The following is a 14,209-nucleotide window of genomic DNA, read 5'->3' on the forward strand; positions in this document are numbered from 1 at the left end:
GTAGCCCTACCGATAAAGCAAAGTGCAAACTGTGCTTCACGGATGTGGCGTACGCTGAGTCCGGCTCAACCACTAATCTAATGCAACATGTCAAACGCAAACATAACGTTGATTTAGCAAGACTTAAAGAGGTCGCACAAGTGCAACTACTGAAGTCGCGAGCCAGAAAAGTAATTTTATTTCTGTTTGAATTTTGTTAAGTTTATTAGAGAATGTGATTTGTCCTACAGGTAAAAGGTGATGCTGTTATGGCACAATGGTAGACATGCTTGTAGCGGTTTTGGGTAAAAGTATAATAGTGATAGTACTACCATTCCACTGATTCCAGATACGTTCTTATGATTATTTTTTACTTTTTATATTATTGTGTTATCAACACAATCTTCTAGTGAGAAGTTTTTATATTAAAATTCCTAATTTGCTATTATTTTTTATGTGTTTTATTGAAATCACATTTGAGCAGAAATGTTAATTTTGAGGCATAAGAGTGAATATATGATAAAACTAGGTTTTAAGATCAATCGAATCGAAAAAATCGGTATCGGAATGTCTGAAATCGAAATCGAATCAAGCTGTTGGTGAATCGTTGCAGCTCTTCATTTAACCTTTAAATGAAAGTGTTACTTAAACACTTTTCTGTGTCTTAAGGCGCGAATATTTTGCTAAACACTGTTAACAAAAGGGCTACACGTTATAATTTTTAATGAAATGCAAAAAAAAGTATTTACATAATTAATAACGTCAATAAACACACACGGTAAGATCAAAGTTTAAATGGAAAACATATTTCTCGTAAATTACCAAATTATTAGTTTTGTCTAAATCTAATACCGTGTATAGAAAAACAAGGTATTTATAACCGACCAATGACGAAACACTATGCAACTTTCAATTTACACAGTGCTACGCTACATGTATATGGCAACAATATGGAATTTGAACAGTGGTAGTGTATTCGGGCCTGCGATATAATTGATTGTAAGTTTTAATAAACATTCTGCTAATGCAATTAGTTAAATAAAGTTTACATGTTATGTTCAATAATTATTGCATGATCATTCTGCGCTGTTATATATTAATTTGGAGTCGTTAAAGCTTCCGACATTACTTCATCAAGTTCATGTCGGAACGGGAGTATTTTAGCTAATATGCCCATTGTATACAACAACAACAAAAGCTTTATTATTGCAATGTACAGTGTAAATGTATACATATATGTTAATGCAATGTAGTGTAACCCTCAATGTAAATCGCTTAAAAAGGTGAACCACGGCGGTTCGCGGTGATTTGCGGTGATTCGCGCTGATTGAGTAACAGCGAGATACATCGCGCGACGGTCACCACGGAGTCGCCCAGACATCACCCAAATTTTCTTGTCGCTCGGAATCACCGCGATTTGTCAAAAATCACGGGTCGCGTAGTGTAACTGAAGAATTTAGTAAAGTTTAACTTATATTTATTGCAATGTGCAGCCTGTGTATAAGTATTTGACAACTATAAGTAATTGATTTTGGAACATATAACATCAAATCATTATGTTTTCTTATGCAAATGTAACACACTGTAATTTTAAAAAATGGGATTCATTCAATATAAAATGTAATTATGTAGTCAACTTGTACAAAATATACTCTTATATATTCTCCGTACAATATCATTCTTTTACAAAACTATCTGTTTTATATTATCAAAAATAAAATGATAATGACATTATGCGATATTACACTGATATAAGCACATTTCCGTGTTATTTCATGCGTTCCGACGATACATAAAGCAAAACATTGCTTATATATGATGATGACAACTTCAAATTTGACAATATCGATCATTTGTATAAGCATATTTTCATTTGTAGTTTTTAGTTACAACCTTTGTAATTGGATAGATGGTTATATGTCGGAACAATGAAAATTTACGTTTTCGAAAAAAACAACAACAATGGGAGAGTACTCTTAAGAACTCGTAACGCGTTAGTGTTCTTAATGACAAATAGGCTCGAAATTCACGAAAAGAGTGATTCGAATTGGGTGTAATCGTTCTTTTGGCAAGTATTAGGCTTTTCGGTATTTAGTCATATTTTGTTTGGCCTGTCACAAGGACCGGCAATATTAGAAACTTCACCGGACCGTAAAGAATTTTGCCGGACAAGACCGGCGGTCCGGCCTTTTCAGGAAGCCTGTATTATATGGGTATGTCTCCATATTTTGTCTTCAGAAGAAAAATATAAGCATATAAATGATAATGTGTGGGAAGTATATTTGACTTTCCCATAACATTATTACATAAATACATTTCCTCTTCTCAAATTAATGTCAATTTTAATCAAAATGTTTCTCCAATAATCTTCAATGTTAGCCTGAAGTTGGTTATTAAATGTTGTACATGTACACTTGGGACACAAAATGAATGTTTTTCTTATATACCTCCAGAAAGTGATAACAAACTTACATTATAGCAGAATTAATGATTAAATTTCGATTTAATAAAGCATTCAAAAGCAACTGAAAACAAGAAATGGCGCGGCAGAGGCCGACGCGTATCCCCACGCCGAATGTTTGACCTAGGTGTGCCCCAGGGTTGGTAATGGGGCCATGCATAGCTGAGATTGACTGTATTGTCATAAGAGAAGTTCATCATCAATTAGAAGTGAATTGGTGTAGAAATGAAGAAGTTATAGTAAAAGGCAATTTTGGGTGGGTGTGACATATGTGGGCAGGGCGCCCCAGGGTTGGTAATTGTGCCATGCATAGTTGAGATTGACCGTATTGTCATAAGAGAAGTTCAGTATCAATTTGAAGTGAATCGGTGTAGAAATGAAGAAATTATAGTAAAAGGCAATTTTGGGCGGGTGTGGTCTATGTGGGCGGGGCCCCAGGGTTGGTAATGGGGCCATGCATAGTTGAGATTGACCGTATTGTCATAAGAGAGGTTCAGTATCAATTTGAAGTGAATCGGTGTAGAAATGAAGAAATTATAGTAAAAGGCAATTTTGGGTGGGTGTGGTCTATGTGGGCGGGGCGCCCCAGGGTTGGTAATGGGGCCATGCATAGTTGAGATTGACTGTATTGTCATAAGAGAAGTTCAATATCAATTTGAAGTGAATCGGTGTAGAAATGAAGAAATTATAGTAAAGGCAATTTTGGGTGGGTGTGGTCTATGTGGGCGGGGCCCCAGGGTTGGTTATGGGGCCATGCATAGTTGAGATTGACCCTAATGTCAAAAGAGAAGTTCAGTATCAATTTGAAGTGAATCCGTGTAGAAATGAAAAAATTATAGTAAATGGATTTTTTTGGTGGGTGTGGCCTATGTGGGCGGGCGCCCCAGGGTTGGGATTGGGGCCATGCATAGTTGAGATTGACCCTAATGTCATAACAAAAGTTCAGTATCAATTTGAAGTGAATCCGTGTAGAAATGAAAAAATTATAGTAAATGGAAATTTTTGGTGGGTGTGGCCTATGTGGGCGGGGCGCCCCAGGGTTGGGAATGGGGCCATGCATGGTTGAGATTGACCGTATTGTCATAAGAGAGGTCCAGTATCAATTTGAAGTGAATCGGTGTAGAAATAAAGAAGTAAATGTAAAATAACCTAAAAAAATGAGTGATAATTTCTGACGCGGCCCCACCCCAACCGCTATAACTTTTGACCCAGGGGTCAGATCAAAATTCCAAATAGTGCAGGGTGCACATATGCTCATAGCTACCATGTGTGTAAGTTTCAAGGTTCTAGTGCTTTTAGTGTAGGAGGAGATAGTGGCCAGGATTGACGGACAGACGGACGGACGGCGGAGATAACCATTATATCCCCACCTTTTTTTCAAAAAGCGTGGGGATAAAAAAGCCAAAATAAAAGTTGAACATGGTCAAATGTCAAATATGATGGATGACAAAGTCTTTCAGACACTTATAATTAAACCATGCAGACTGTCACCCTTGTGGTACAATTCCTACACATCTAAACTAAAAACCATGTTAAAACCTTCGATAAACAAGGGTACAGCACTTATTATTATTTCATTCATTTTTAATGACACATTATATATATATATAGAGAGAGAGAGCAAGGTCTAAATATAGAACAGTGAATTATATGTGTCTTGTTCTGAGAAAACTGGGCTTAATTCATGTGTGGAAAGTCTCGTCCCTGATTAGCCTGTGCAGACTGCACAGGCTAATCAGGGACGAGACTTGCTATTCAGGGATGAGACTTTCTGCTTTTATGGTATTTTTAGTTTGAAGGAAGTCCCTTCTTACCGAAAGTCAAGTTTAAGCCGAAAGTGTCGTCCCTGAAAAGCCGGTGCGGACTGCACAGGCTAATCTGGGACGACACTTTACGCACATGAATTTAGCCCAGTTTTATCAGAACAAGACACATATTATAGAAAACGAGGTCAAATATTATAAAAAAATATACTAGTAAACATGTATTTTGTATACAGAACCATGTTCAATATTTATAGAAAAGCGTCCAATATATAGAGAACACAATATTAGATCAACTTCAAGTATGGAGAGCTATGTCTTATATATACCGGTAGATATCAAATTCCAACATATAGAAGAGGCATAATGTCTTATATTTAAAGATCAAGGTCAATGCCATAGAGAACAATGTTTAATATGTAGAGAACATCATTTGATATTTAGAGAACAAGGTATGCTATCCATTTGTATAGAGAACAATGCGCAGCATATAGATCTCCAGCATATAGAGAGCAATGTCAAATAGATCTTTATTATATAGAACAAGATAAATTATGAAACCAAAGTCAAATATATACAACTATGTGAAATATATTGAAAACCAGGTCAAATGTATCTACAATTTGTGTAATATATGTGTTTTTTTATGGGAAATACAGATCTATGACACACTGCATAATTATGGAGATTCCTTATGCCTCTGATATCCCATCGGTTTAAACATACTAAGGGCCACAAAAATACCTTAAATGAAATACATATAAAAGTTATGCTATTTTTCTTCAGATTTTCATCCATTTTGAAAATGTCCCAAGAGTACAGATTTGGCCTAAAATCATGCTAGATCCTTTCAGCAAACAATTCAAGTTCCCTGTAACTTCTCTTATAATTTTATAAGAATATTTTATGCCAATTTAGTTTGTATTCTATATTACTGACTGTTTGGGTATTTCTTAGAATAAATGAAAACTTCGAGGCCAGGAAAAAAACTTTTAGAAGTATAGTTTTGAAAAATATGTGTTAAAAAACATGAAAATTTCAATTTTTTCCATAATTTTTTTTAGAACACTTCTGATTTTGTATTTAAATTTTGCTTTATTAAGAACATACTGCATGTTGACAAAACACACACAATATTGATAACATGTTTTAATGGGATTTTATTAAGTGCAAAAGACATGTACATTTATAAAAAAAAAATCTTGCTTATATAAGGCCTATTTTGTGAAATCTTTACAAATCTTTTTGTCCATAACCATTGGGCATAGGGCTATCAAATTTGGTATGTAGAGACATCTAATAGTCCTCTACCAAATTTGTTCAAAATATGCCCCTGGGGTCAAATTTGAAACTGCCCCGGGGGTCACAAAATTTAACATATGCTTAATATATAGGGTCTATTTTGTGAAAACTTTACAAATCTTTTTGTCCATAACCATTGGGCCTAGGGCTACCAAATTTGGTATGTAGTGACATCTTATAGTCCTCTACCAAGTTTGCTCAAATTATGTCCCTGGGGTCAAGTTTGACCCTGCCCCGAGGGTAACAAAACTGAAGATATGCTTATATGAGGCCTATTTTGTGAAAACTTAAAAAATCTACTTGTCCATAACTGTATTGCATAGTGCTACCAAATTTGGTATGTATTGACATGTATTAGTTCTCTTCTAAGTTTGTTCAAATTATGCCCCTAGGGTCAAATTTGAAACTGCCCCGGTGGTCACAAAATTGAACATATGCTTAAAAATGGCTAATTTAGGGTAAACTTTACAAGAAATATCTTTAAAAAAGATATACGGCGTTGATTGTGGTTGGAGTTTATGGAAGGTAAAGATTTAAATGAATGAGATCAAGGATAGCTAATATCTTTTTATGTCCCCCACTATAGTAGTGGGGGACATATTGTTTTTGCCCTGTCTGTTGGTCTGTCTGTTGGTCTGTCTGTTTGCGCCAACTTTAACATTTTGCAATAACTTTTGCTATATTGAAGATAGCAACTTCATATTTGGCATGCATGTGTATCTCATGAAGCTGCACATTTTGAGTGGTGAAAGGTCAAGGTCAAGGTCATCCTTCAAGGTCAGAGGTCAAATATATGTGGCCAAAATCGCTCATTTTATGAATACTTTTGCAATATTGAAGATAGCAACTTGATATTTGGCATGCATGTGCATCTCAAGGAGCTGCACATTTTGAGTGGTGAAAGGTCAAGGTCAAGGTCATCCTTCAAGGTCAGAGGTCAAATATATGTGGCCCAAATCGCTTATTTTATGAATACTTTTGCAATATTGAAGATAGCAACTTGATATTTGGCATGCATGTGTATCTCATGGAGCTGCACATTTTGAGTGGTGAAAGGTCAAGGTCATCCTTCACAAGGTCAAGGTCATCTTACAAGGTCAAATATCATATAGGGGGACATAATGTTTCACAAACACATCTTGTTCTGTGCAGTTTTTAGCTGCATCAAACGCAGTACGGGATGTTACGCGGAGTTTTCGCGGCTTATTTTACATTATTACATATTGCTGGTCATAAACCTATAGATACAAAACAGAAAACCAAAGTCAACTGGCCACACGCGAAGTCTCCGTACATATTTTAAATGTATGTTCTTCGAACAAACCTGTTTGAGTAGTTTATCGGGCATTGCTATGTGTATTTGATTCGATTATTAACAATATCGAGAATCATCGCGCTCATACTTAATTCATTAGTCAATATGCTGCAATAATACATTAGTAAATATGATGGAATAATTCTTGTTAAGTAATTAAAAAAAAAATTTATCATGGTATTGTTGAAAACACATTAAGAATCTATTATTGACATGCCATAAAATAATATCGCTGGATATCTTCATTTCACATCTTTCTGGTGGTAAAGAAAATTCCAGTTTACCTAGTTCACGCTATAGCGTCTTTATTATATAACTATTATGTTACTGACCGCGAACTCCGAACAGCACATAAGGTCTGACCTGTATATAAACTCTGACATTCAAACACACTAACCGCGAACTGACCCCTTATACCTCGCGGGTTGAAATGCAATGCATTAAAGTGAGGCATCGCTTCCACTGCTCTTTATACTTTTACACATGTTGACAGGAATATGGAAGTTAGTACTAAATATGAGAACATGGCCTTTAAGTACACAACGTTCTCGCGCTGAAAATCCTCTGAAAATAAAAGGTGCACGCACAAACTGTATTGATGTCGAGATTGGGTGTAAAACTGTTCTACTAGTATCTTTTAAGCCTTTTTATAAGAGATAAAACTGTTTCATGCTGAACACGCAGTAAAACAGTGTTACAAAGACGCGGACATGTTTCCAATGTTCTAGTGGTATTATCAAATCAGCCAATGCAGTCAATGAAGTGTATTCATCTGTACTTGGCCGCGGGAAGTTTTATTTGAATTCTATTGGACGCTAACAAAGGTCAGGCTAAGGTGAAAAGCTGGCGTATACAGCTAACGCCGAAAAAATCATTCTTGTCCATAACCATTGGGCCTAGGGCTACCAAATTTGGTATGAAGTGACATCTGATAGTCCTCTACCTAGTTTGTTCAAATTATGCCTCTGGGGTCGACTTTGACCCTGCCCCGGGGGGGGGGGGGTCACAAAATTGAATAAACGCTTATAAAGCGCCTATTTTGTGAAAATTTTAAAAATATTCTTGTAGAAAACCATTCGGACTATGGCTACCAAATTTGGTTTGCAGTAACATCTTATTATCCTCTACCAAGTTTGTTCAAATTATGCCCTTTGGGTCAAATTTGACCCTGACCCGCGGATCACAAAATTGAACATTATATACACTTCTTTCTTGCTTATTTTGTGAAAACTTTAAAAATATTCTTGTCCTTAACTCTAGGATCTAGGGCTACCATATTTTGTATGTAGTGAGATATAGTAGTTCTCCAATAATTATGTTGATAAAGGTGGCAGTTGTAATGACTTGATATGTCTGTGAGATATGAATGCCAAAGTCTTTGTTTTACATAACATGAATTTTTATGTAAAAGTGGTGGTTCTTCATAAATTCTACATGTTCGTTGCAAATGATGACCTCTACAAAGTTGTTCCAGGAGTACTATATTGCCTGACAATCTTTTGTTTTATTGTTAACTTAAACTGTACTGGATTCTAGCATGCCACTATACTTTTTTGAAGTAATTTGAGCAAATTTCTCACTGTTTAGTAATGTATACATTGTTTAAGGTACATTATAATTTCACATTTTGTAGGTGGACTTCAATATGTATGATCTACTTATGCTGCCACAATGTAAAGGCAACAATCACTGGGTTTTGCTGGTTGCAAGTGTTATGTCCAGGACTGTAACCATTTACGACTCGTTGGGTGGTAACAACAAGGCCTTGTTCGATTTGTTCTGGTAAGGTTTAAAGCTGTTATTATGCCCCCATTCGAAGAAGAGGGGGTATATTGCTTTGCTCATGTCGGTCGGTCGGTCCGTCCACCAGGTGGTTGTCAGACGATAACTCAAGAACGCTTGGGCCTAGGATCATGAAACTTCATAGGTACATTGATCATGACTCGCAGATGACCCCTATTGATTTTGAGGTCACTAGGTCAAAGGTCAATGTGACCCGAAATAGTAAAATGGTTTTCGGATAACTCAAGAACGCATACGCCTAGGATCATGAAACTTCATGGGTAGATTGATCATGACTCGCAGATGACCCCTATTGATTTTGAGGTCACTAGGTCAAAGGTCAAGGTCATGGTGACCCGATATAGTAAAATGGTTTTCGGATGATAACTCAAGAACTTTTGCCTAGGATCATGACACTTCATAGGTACATTGATCGTGACCCGCAGATGACCCCTATTGATTTTCAGGTCACTAGGTCAAAGGTCAAGGTAACAGTGACAAAAATCGTATTCACACAATGGCTGCCACTACAACGGACAGCCCATATGGGGGGCATGCATGTTTTACAAACAGCCCTTGTTCATTTTTTGTCTTACCTGCTTGATATAGCAGTCACAGTAGCAGTTGGTGTATGTGCATTTTATGTATGTCTTTGAGCTTATCCAAACTGTGATTCGATAATTGAATATGGCATTTTTAATATAGCTTACCACATATAACTCCATGTAGAGAAGCTGCATTAATGTGTTAATAGATTCACATATATATATATATGTATATATATATATATATATATATATATATATATATATATATATATATATATATATATATATATTTATATATATATATATATATATATATATATATTTATATATATATATATATATAGTACTCCTGGAACAACCTATATATATATATATAATGTTTGAAAACTGATTACCAAAACAATTTGGTATAGATAAAGTACCGCTTTAGTATATAGGCACATGATTTTTGTTGATTTTTACCAACAAAATATTTGTTGCAGCCAGCTCATGTGTCAACGAGCGCAAATTGTGAAAGATGGCTTGGAAAAATTCAGTTCAGAGTTCAAAGCGCCACCTTGCAACAAACAGCGCCATGGAAACAGCTGTGGAGTGTTTGCATTGATGGTAATAAATTAGCTTTATATTTCTATATAGGAGTCACTTTGTCGTACTGTCGGTCGGTCTGTCCCGAAATTTCATCCGATCTTCGCCAAACTTGGTCACAAGTTGTATCTTTATGATGTTTAGGCCAAGTTTGAATATGGGTCATGCTGGGTCAAAAACTAGGTCACGGGGTCACTTAGTGTGTTTTAAACCAAAAGTTTGTCCGGACCATAACTATGTGATTTGTCGTTAGATTTTAAAATAACTTGGTACATTTGTTCACCATCATGGAACGGTGTGTTGCGTGAAAAAAGTACATCGATATCTCCAAGATCAAGGTCACACTTGGAGTTCAAGGGTCAAATGCTTGTCCGGGCCATAACTTTATCATTTATTGTGAGATTTTAAAATCATTTGGCAAATTTGTTCACCATCATGGGATGGTGTGTCGCGCGAAAGAATTACTTCAATATCTCGAAGGTCAAGGTCACACTTTGAGTTCAAAGATTAAAAATGGCCATTAATGAGCTTGTCTGGGCAATAACTATGTCATTCATTGTGAGATTTTAAAATCATTTGGCACATTTGTTCACCATCATTAGACGGTGTGTCGCGCAAAAGAATTATGTCGATAACTCCAAGTTCAAGGTCACACTTTGAGTTCAAAGGTAAAAAAAGGTCATAAATGAGCTTGTCCAGGCCATGACTATGTTGTTCATTGTGAGATTTTTAAATCATTTGGAAAATTTGTTCACCATTATTGGACGGTGTGTCGCGCAAAAGAATTATGTCTATATCTGCAACGTCAAGGTCACACTGTGAGTTCAAAGGTCAAAATTGGCCATAAATGATCTTGTCCGGACCACAACTATGTCATTTATTGTGAGATTTTAAAAATACATGGTACATTTGTTCACAGTCATTGGACGATGTGTCATGCGAAAGAATTATGTCGATAACTCCAAGGTCTAGGTCACACTTGGAGTTCAAAAGTAAAGCAATGGCCATAAATTTGGACTGCATGTCATGCTAAAGAATTCAAGAGTTCAAAGGTCGAAATGGCCATAAATGATAATGGCATTATCATTCTTAAAAATCGCCATAAATTTGATTCTCTTGTTTTGTGAAGACAGCATGCAAAATAGTCTGTGTCAATGCGGCACGTGGGGGTATTTGTCACGTCTGTGACAAAGCTCTAGTTTGCTTAGTAAAGATCTGCATTAACTTTTATTCAACAAAATAATGGGAGAATGTAGAATATAATCATCTTCCCTTTCTGTTGGTGCATTGGTTTTTAGAGCCTTGCATTTTCTTTTAATTTATAAAGGACATGATATTTCATATGTAATATCATAACCTGAGGATCAAACTGTGTTATAGAGTCCCACTTGTGTCAAATAACCCTGGAAAAAGGTTAAACAAGAAGATTACTCATATTTTAATTTATTAATGTGTCATATAATGAAAAAAAGCATTCTCTTTGCTCCATTATATTATTTTGTATGAAAAGTTGTTTTTCAGTGTCTTAATGTGATTGTATATTTATGATGCATAAAACATGAATACTTTTCACTGTCAAACTATCGTTCTTGCAATTTTATTTTCAGAAATAGTATTTTTTGTGAACACTTAATCTAGTGAATATATGCTTTTCTTATTGCAAACAAATGTTGTTGTTTTTTAAGTTAAGTATGAATGACTTTTACTTTATTTCCAGACTGCCAAATGTTTGGTCATGAAAAAGCATCCCACAATGTTGCGACAGGCCCATGATTCAGTTTATTGAGACTAGTCGTGAGACACAGACTTCTGATTCATGGAGTGCGGAAAACATATCTGTGCGACTCGATCACTCCACTGTAAAGACCCGCACGGCATTAAAATGGATATTATCAATATGTGTTGTTGCTCGAAAATATGTTTTTGTAGCAGGAAGTGCTTTGGGCTCGATTAATGTGAGAACTCAACAAAATATTAATAAAATCCTTCTGTGCCTTGAAGTTCTGAAAACAGAAGTAGCCAGTTGGTATTACACATCTCCTAAACAAGTACAGCACAATAAAACTTAAGGTTTTATAATCCTAAATTTTTATAACATCTTTATATCCACACAAAAATATTGATGATTGTGGTGCTCAGATTGCAAAACCACCTGTTTGGCAAAAATAATCCAGATGGTTATATTATGATAAGTGCAAGAAAAAAAGAATAACTCGGGAGATAATAATTGATATGATAATCATTGCTTGACAGAATCACAATTGACCTAGATATTTAATTATGTAGTGGTGTATTTCAAGTGCCTTAAGATTCAAAAAACATATTGACTTAAAATAAATAATCCCGATGGCGTAAATGACTTATCATTTCATGTTCATGAACCGATTTTAAAATACTTTGTAGACTTATCTGCTAGGCGGTGAGGACTTTTAGACCACCTGATAAACTTCAACTTTATTTTCCCTAGTTCAGTAACCGACTAAAGATATGCTAACATAATACTGATGACTGATGAGTCTGTTGTGTCTTATATTCTCATTGCTACTTAAAATATTAAGTCTATTTCAACGTTTAGACTTATAATAAGCACATTCGTTAAATTGATATCCCCCGCCAAATAAATTTTGATTATTGATGGGTGCAGAACTAACAGAAAAGTTTATTTGAAGGGTTGTACCCTTATGTCACTTATTTAAAAGTAACAACATAAAAAAACAATTGACAATAACTCTTATTTAAGAAAGTGTAGGGTTATAGATTTTGTGCATGACACCTCTCCTCATTGATATCTTAACATCCATTAAATTTCATCTTTAAATCGTGTATAGTATCTGTGATATAGTCCTGTAAAGTAACATCAGACATATACATATGTACTAGGGTTATGTTTCTTGTGCATGGCACTTATTCTCGTTGACAATTATACACCCATGAAATTACCTGTTTAAATCTTGTATTTATAGTTTCTGAGATAAAGCCCTGAAAAGTTACATCTTACAAAAACAACAAAGGGCAATAACTCTTATTTAAGAAAGTGAAGGGTTGTGGTTCTTATGCATGGTTCTATAAATGAGATATAGCCCTGAAAAGTTACATCATAAAATAACTAACAAGAAAGGGCAATAACCGTTATGTAAGAAAGTATACGGTTATGGTTCTCGTGCATTGATAATTATACAAACATGAAGTTTCATGTTAAAATCTTGTATAGTATCTGAGATATAGCCCTAGTTACATTATACAAAAACAACAAAGCGCAGTAACTCTTATATCAGAAAGTGACGGATTATGGTTCTTGTGCATGACACCTCTCCTCAGCTATATTTATACACCCATAAAGTTTCATGTTGAAAACTTATATTGAGTTTCTGAGATTAAGCACTGAAAAGTTTGTGAGTGACTGCACTGACAGACAGACCAACGGTACGTTTAAGTATATTTAGCGTACCCGGGGTACATGAAAGTATACTTAAGAGTACACGGGGTACTTTGCATTACCCGAGCAGAACCGACAATTACCAATCGAGCTTATTGACATATTAAATAAATGATGATAGTGGTAACTATGATTGTGTGAAATAATAATACAATAGTTTTCCTGAATTGAGTGTACATGTGAATTAGCTCAAATGTTGATAAAAACACCGATTGGGATTATACATTTCTGGAACTGAATTTGGTTCATAATCAGTTTTTAACTTTTTTAAGCTGAAATAATATATATATATATATATATATATATATATATATATATATATATATATATATATATATATAATCTGAAAATATTTTCTTAAATCAATGTTATATCTTTGTATTAAAAAACTGCAACACTCATGACTGTAAATTAGGCATTACCATATTTCTTTACAACGTAATGCATGTACATCATCGATATATATAACATTTAAAACGAAAATCGTTTTAAAATTCAAATGTTTGCATGGTGTTACAACTACTGTTTTGATATCTTTGTTGTGAACAATGTGTTTAGGTTCAACGTCCGAAAAAAAGATGTCCAAAAATAACTGCAAGCTGTTAAAACGCGAAATTAAGTTGAATTGAAACAACAATGCGTTTAATATTATTTTTCATCAATCTGACATTTTTCACGGCGACCGATCGGAGCAATATCACGGGGGTACTGTGAAAATCGTCATATCTAACGATCTGACAATATTGACACTACACCGGTCTAATTCGTTTCCGTAGAGATAGCTAATGTCGTCCGTTTGTAAGCTCAAATTTGATTGGCTGACGGGTTCAATGGCTTATTCTAAAAATAAATGCTGCTCGAGCAGCATATTGCTGCTCGACCAGGAATTTTGCTGCTCGAGCAGCATTTAAATGCTGCTCGACCAGTAAATTGCTGCTCGAGCAGCAATATGCTGCTCGAGCAGCATTTAAATGCTGCTCGACCAGCATTTTTTTTCTGCTCGAGCAGAAGTTAAAGTTTCGACCCCTTTGGTGCGCC

The 14,209-nt window shown here is 35.2% G+C and overlaps 1 long non-coding RNA gene across 1 annotated transcript in view; it reads left to right on the plus strand.

Annotated features, from left to right (window-relative positions):
* The window catches only part of LOC127865792 (uncharacterized), a 32,020-nt gene extending 18,988 nt beyond the window's left edge, over positions 1-13,032 (plus strand). The window contains exons 2-4 of the long non-coding RNA XR_008042767.1: positions 8,454-8,602; positions 9,633-9,756; positions 11,453-13,032. This is a non-coding gene — a long non-coding RNA (uncharacterized LOC127865792). The remainder of the gene's footprint in view (positions 1-8,453; positions 8,603-9,632; positions 9,757-11,452) is intronic.
* The last annotated feature ends 1,177 nt before the right edge of the window (positions 13,033-14,209 follow it).

Source organism: Dreissena polymorpha, chromosome 2 (assembly GCF_020536995.1).
Source record: "Dreissena polymorpha isolate Duluth1 chromosome 2, UMN_Dpol_1.0, whole genome shotgun sequence".
In the NCBI taxonomy this organism is placed as follows: domain Eukaryota; kingdom Metazoa; phylum Mollusca; class Bivalvia; order Myida; family Dreissenidae; genus Dreissena; species Dreissena polymorpha.